At 40.3% G+C, this 6,000-nt stretch overlaps 1 protein-coding gene across 2 annotated transcripts in view; it reads left to right on the forward strand.

The window, feature by feature from the left end:
- The window catches only part of LOC147668326 (ras-related protein Rap-1A), a 91,549-nt gene extending 86,600 nt beyond the window's left edge, over window positions 1–4,949 (forward strand). Inside the window, exon 5 of one of the 2 annotated variants that reach the window (XM_086948597.1) lies at window positions 4,209–4,949. The gene's annotated coding sequence lies outside the window, so the exon portion shown is untranslated. The remainder of the gene's footprint in view (window positions 1–4,208) is intronic. The other variant, XM_086948598.1, reaches the window with a different exon arrangement.
- Window positions 4,950–6,000: the final 1,051 nt, after the last annotated feature.

The raw sequence follows: 6,000 nt of genomic DNA on the forward strand, positions 1-6,000 counted from the left end.
TGGGCATGTTAAAGCTCATAAGCTCGCTCACCTGGTAAGGTCGGGCTGAATAGAATTGACCAGCCCTTCCTGCGCCAGGCGCGAACTTGACGCGGACGAGCGCAGACGGGCTTGCCTTTGGCACGCCTTTGGCGCGCCACCGGCGCGCCCGCTGCGCCCGTCCGCTGCGCGGACGGAAAAGAGACATGATTTAAATGTGGAAAGGAAGGGGCGTGGCCTAGCATCGAGGGGGCGTAGCCTGACCAGGGGGGCTTCCCCAGAATGGCGTCTATGTTTTGGAGCGACCCGCTGCAGCGTTTAAGTCGGCTGCGCGGGAAGAGGTACTGGTGAGAAGAAGGCAAATTGCAGTAGTCGGGTACCAGTAAAATCACAAGAGAATACAATGTTAAAAACACACGTTGCTCCCGCCTTCCGCCACGGGAGTTTGTCTATCCCTGTTGTTGGAATACTGGCGAAAGTGGAATGGGCATATGAAGGTGCATATAGAAACTGATGTTGGTTTGGGACATACAAAAGTCTGTTACGTCAATTCTAGGGCAAAATGTAGCAGGGGTTTAGAAGCACAACTCTACCAACCGGAGCATAGGAGCATTGCTAGAAAATGTTCTGGATCCAGTCTTGTGTGATATTCCAAAGTGAACAATCTGTAGTTAGAAGTAAAATTCCGAATTTTTCTTAACATTATTTTTTTTATCCATTGGACTCATGTCTACAAGACCGATTGGGCTTCCTGTGACTATTCTTACATGTCAGCTATTGTGTTCAATTTGTAGCTCTTTTTCATTTTATGTTTTTTTTACCAAAATCTCAGTTGCTACGAGTATTTAGATGTGCATAAAGAGTTTTAATAGCGGTCTTTCACTGAATCACAGAAACTATTCATGTTAAATGTGTGTGAAGTTGAATTCAAATCCCTTGTAAATGTAGAGGAATTAATTGTGTCCATTTTATGAGACAGGATCCAAGTTATCAATTTAGTATTCAGCCACAGTCTCCGCAGTTGAAACCTCTAATATTGGAGAATCTAGTTTCCACACATTGTCAAAAACATGAAGCAGAACGAATATCTTGCATTGCTTTTTTAGAAGATTAACTTCAAGATTTCTTTATCAAAAAAACTGAAGCAAACAACCCACACTGAAAGGCCAAGAAAGTGTACGTGTACTATTTCCCCATACAAAGAAAAATCTCTTGTCTTACATATCAATTACCAACTTATAACCTTGTTTGGGGTTGAAGGCAATTGTTTTGCCAATGTTCTAGTGCAAGAACTGAAAACCTGGTTGGAGTTCAGTAAGCTCTTCTTTCTTTCCGATGAAGTTTGTCATATTAGATATGAGTGTGAAAATCTGATTACCCTAGGTTTCTTGATATAGTCAAATAACTTTATTCAGGTCAATCGGACCATAAAAGTTTGACATACATGCATAGAATAATTAATTTTTCATAGGAGAACTATACAATGATTAGACTTGGAAAAAATATAAAGTCGAAATTAAAAAAAGAAACATTTTTAAAACAATGCGTACTTTGCCTAGCTTATGAACATGGGCTCCGCCAAGCCACAAGCCCCCCTGCCTCAAACTCTGTATTGCAAATTTTTAATACATTCTATCCTTTTCCAACACATCAATACAAAGTGAGTAAAAATATTTAAAAAAACCCTTAACATATCCTTCTTGATATATCTTTTCATCAGCTTCCAGAAGGACTTGGACCGCATTAACCAGGGACAACTTAAAATCAAAAAAAGCAGGCTGGAACATCCTGCAGCATTTGTTGAAGGACATTACAGTACTTGTTAAAAATTGGGTTACTGGTTGAAGAGGGTGAAGCCCTACTCCAGCAGCAACTACAATTTTGTTTTTGGGTGGAACATAAGTAAACTCACAGATTTCCTTAACCTTCTGGTAGCATGGCACAAGAGTAGTCTGGCGTAACTTCGAGGCAATGTGTAAAGTATTCATGCAACCCTCAAGTAGTATTAAAGTGAAAGCACAACACAAGAAAACCCCACAGCAATTTAGAACAAGCATTGGTAATGCAATGGTTTCACCTATGTGATGAATAATGAGTTGTTATCAATCACCGTTCAGACGAAGGATAGAGCTCCCTGACTAGTATCATAGGAGGGAAGCGGATGTGGAGCAGTGGGCAGAGATGGTAAATCAGGAGCAGAGGATCCCAGCTCGAGTCTTAGCAGTGCCCCATCCTGTGGTTATGGGCATATCACTTACTCTCCATGTGATAAATTGCACTTCAAAAATCTGCTGCAAGACAAACACACCGAGGCGAGAAACTAATAGGAGAAGCAGGCGAGGAACAAGCATTGGTAAATGCAGGGAAAGTGACAAGCACAGGAACCAATGGGGCGGGATGCAAGCCCCTTTTAAGATTGATATTAAAAACAATAGATTTTGCAATCGCTGTGCAAGCGCCCTGCAGGCGAAACCTAAAAAACAGGCCTTCTTGAAGGATTAAGGGGATTGAGGTACCAAAAGCAACAAGTGGTTCATGTACAAATGTTTCTTAACTGACACATTATTACGGTGTTGTGGAAAGAGGTGACTACTGAAATTAAAATATTTTTAAAGAAGCACAAAGATGACAGCCATGAATTTTTTTTTTATTTTAACACCTTTTTATTGATTTTTATACATATAATCATCACGCCTTGTCGTTACAGGGTGGCAGCCCACACTGGCTGTGCATTTTTAGAATATAATTACACAGTGTATATGGTTGGTTGGTTGGTTGCCTCCCCTATCCACTGCCCGTTAAGAGAATAGGAATGAGTGAAAGGGAAAAAGATAGAGAGTAAGAAGAGAAGAAGCCTTGTTGTGCCAAAAGTCTGCGTCCCTAGTTTGCTTTGTGATCTCGTGAGGGTGTTGTGGTGGGCCTTTTGGTCCCTTTTGCTAGTTCGGTTCCTGGGGGTTCGTATGGGTCCAGAAATTTGTCCAATGTCGCCCACATTTCCCTGGATGATTGTTTCGATGGTGAGCTCCGCAGGGCGGTATTGTCCGCCCCTCTGAGGTATGTCACCCAGTTGAGCCATCCCTAGAAGGTTGCCCTGGCTGTGTCTTTCCATTTGGTTAGGAGTATTTTCATTGCCGTAATGAATTGGCCATACTTCAGAACGTGGCAACAATTGTGGCTGATAAGTGGAATTATGATTGTTAAAATATTTGTGGTAACAAACTGGAAATTTATCATCAAACTACACATCAATGCTAGAATGTGAGGCAACGTCGTCACAACGAGAAAAACATCAAATGTCAATGCTCCTGGTGAGAAAATCATATTCTTTAATGAGTTGCTTAGGAAACATGTCACAGGGAAAACCTCGGTTAAACTGCACTGCCAAATAATTCAATGCTACTACTAATCTGCACGCCAAGCAACTGATAGCTGAATAAATATACAAACAAACAAAACCGGTGAAATAAATATTGTTTTTTGAATGTTTCCGAGTCAAGAATACTAAGTGTACAGACTTAATATTGCTGCCACATGTGCTGAAATGTTATTTTTTCTAAAGTAAGAAAACATCTGCACATCACAAGCAAAACAATTCTGAAAATGGTAAACAGTATTTTTTATTTCGAAAAGATTTGCTGAGCTTGACTTGCACAGAGAAGATGTAGTGAACAGATATGGGGAACAAATGCTCATTTCCTACACATGACTAATTTTCACCCAGACTACCCAGTCGGCTTCGATTTCCAACTCTATGTTCCCTGGAGTGTATCAGTGGAGTCCTCTCATCAACACACTGTCGTGCTCTTCTTTTTCCTACAGCGAAACGCTTGGCATGCCCAACGCTTTTTCATCCTGATCCTGTACATGCTGGCATGTTCCATGTGTGGGAGAAACGAACCCCAGTGTCACCTGCCCTTTACTGTTCATGCTGAAAACATCTCTGTGCTGAAATTAAGATGATTTTGTTTGGACATGCAGTGAAGTAGAATTCAAATTCCCAAATAAGTGAACTAGTGGCCTAGCTTTACAAACAACGCCAGTGTTTAAACAAAGAAGACTAAATATATAGCTTTTTTCAGTTTTAAAGGACATGCCTTTGTATGCTCAAATTACATCTAGATTACCTCTGCACTTATAATTTTCAACGTCAAGCTTTCCGCATTGTTTGTAATTTTCTAAAGTCCATGTTTTCTGTCTGAATGTTCTGTCTAACGCGGTTTCTTTCTCAGTTTACAGGAATGAAGAACTGTTGCCTATTTGGAATGTGCCAGCGTCCAGACTTCAAAATGAAATCAACAATAAATTAACATATCTGAAGAGGCTACTCCTATTTTATATTTGTGAAGAATTTAGATCACCACCTGGTTTGCACAAAGTCCCGGAAAAAAGAAAAGTGCTCTGTATATTATCTCTCTTGGAAAATAAGACAATAGTAGTCCTTTTGCAATAGCGGTTATAACAGATGTGAAAATAAATGAACTTGACTGAAGTTGAATGATTATGCGAAAGAGCATGGACACATTTCAAATGTTAGACAATGTTATAATTAAATAAACTTTCATATTTACCTTTTTATCACAGTCCCTTCCCCAGTCCTATCTCCATCAAGCACTAAAGGTTAAACCGTTACAGTTTTACTTTATAAATATATATAAGAATATAAATATATATATTTCCCATTGATGGACTCACTGCGGCAAATAACTTTTTTGAGTCATTGTGACTTCATTTTATATTTAAGTCATGGAATATCATTATTTTCATTCTGCCATTATATTCTAATTAAAAATGTTTTGTGCATAATGCTTTGGAAAAAATGGGTCTTTTATAGGAAAAACAGGTAGAACTGATTTCTATGACTTTCAAAGCGAAAATGATATACTAAACCAACTCTAATATTGCTTCTTGTGTTTTACTGTCACAGATTAAATTACAGCTTTTATGAATGATTAAATTTTAGTACATTTTCATTTTGTTGACTGCGTGCTTTTGTTCCCCCATTGTAACATTAGGATAATGGTGTTTTTGTTAGGGGAGTGAAAAATGTATCTGACGCCTATAGACTCATTTAAGCGGATGCATGTTTTACTAAATATACTTATCTACTGGAGAAGTGTGGCTCAATGGTTAGAGTGTCAGACTCTGATGCAGAGTTCTGGCCCGGGACCAGGGTTCAATTCCCGCCTCGGCGGGTCTTGGGCTCAATTTCCTCGGACCTGATCATTCTCGCCTCGGTGCCTATTCTAATCATGGGTCCCACGCTGCAACTCTGGGCAATAGCTTGCTTAACCTCCACAACGGCCCCAACAGCGCTAGGATGCCTGGCTTCACCCTGGGGGTGACCAGGAGTGGACACTTCACAAGGAAAGCCAGGAGGGGTTCCACAGCGGTATGAGTAATAGCGCCAGGAAACCGCTTGGTGACAGTGCGCTCTACAAATACCTTGACATTTACATTTACTTGAGCTTTTTACTTGCTCATGTACACCATTGATGTAACAAGGGTATTTTACATTTTGCAACATTAAATCTTTGCTCAATTCCACCATTTAGTGGTCAGGTCCATAGGTGTGACTGGTTCCTTTAAAAAACTTTGTTAGTTTGTGGGCAGGAGTCAGTATAGGTGGACCCCTTCCGACATTGACCATTCTCTCACAATGCCCATGTTCATGCCCACCATTTAAGATAATGTTTTTCGCTTTTGGGTACAGAGTTGCATCGGAGAGCTCCCAACTTTTTTTCAATGAAGATGGCCAGTCGTTAAATGACAGGAATCTGTTGATAGGATAACCAAGGTTGGCGTTTACGTGTTTATTTTTCCAAGCAGTTGTCGGGGGAGGGGGGGAATATTGATATTCGGAGAGTGTTTCTCGGGCGAAGTGGGATCCTTGGAGTCTTGACCACATTTTAGAGAATGAGCACACTCTTAAAGTTTTGATAGAACTGATTTAAAGTTTATCCTCAACGACGGTCTTCTAGTCCGTTCTCCCTTCCTCGAAGGATCAATTGTTCCTAACCTTTT

The sequence above is a fragment of the Lissotriton vulgaris genome, unplaced genomic scaffold, assembly GCF_964263255.1.
Source record: "Lissotriton vulgaris unplaced genomic scaffold, aLisVul1.2 SCAFFOLD_2795, whole genome shotgun sequence".
Taxonomy (NCBI): Eukaryota; Metazoa; Chordata; class Amphibia; order Caudata; family Salamandridae; genus Lissotriton; species Lissotriton vulgaris.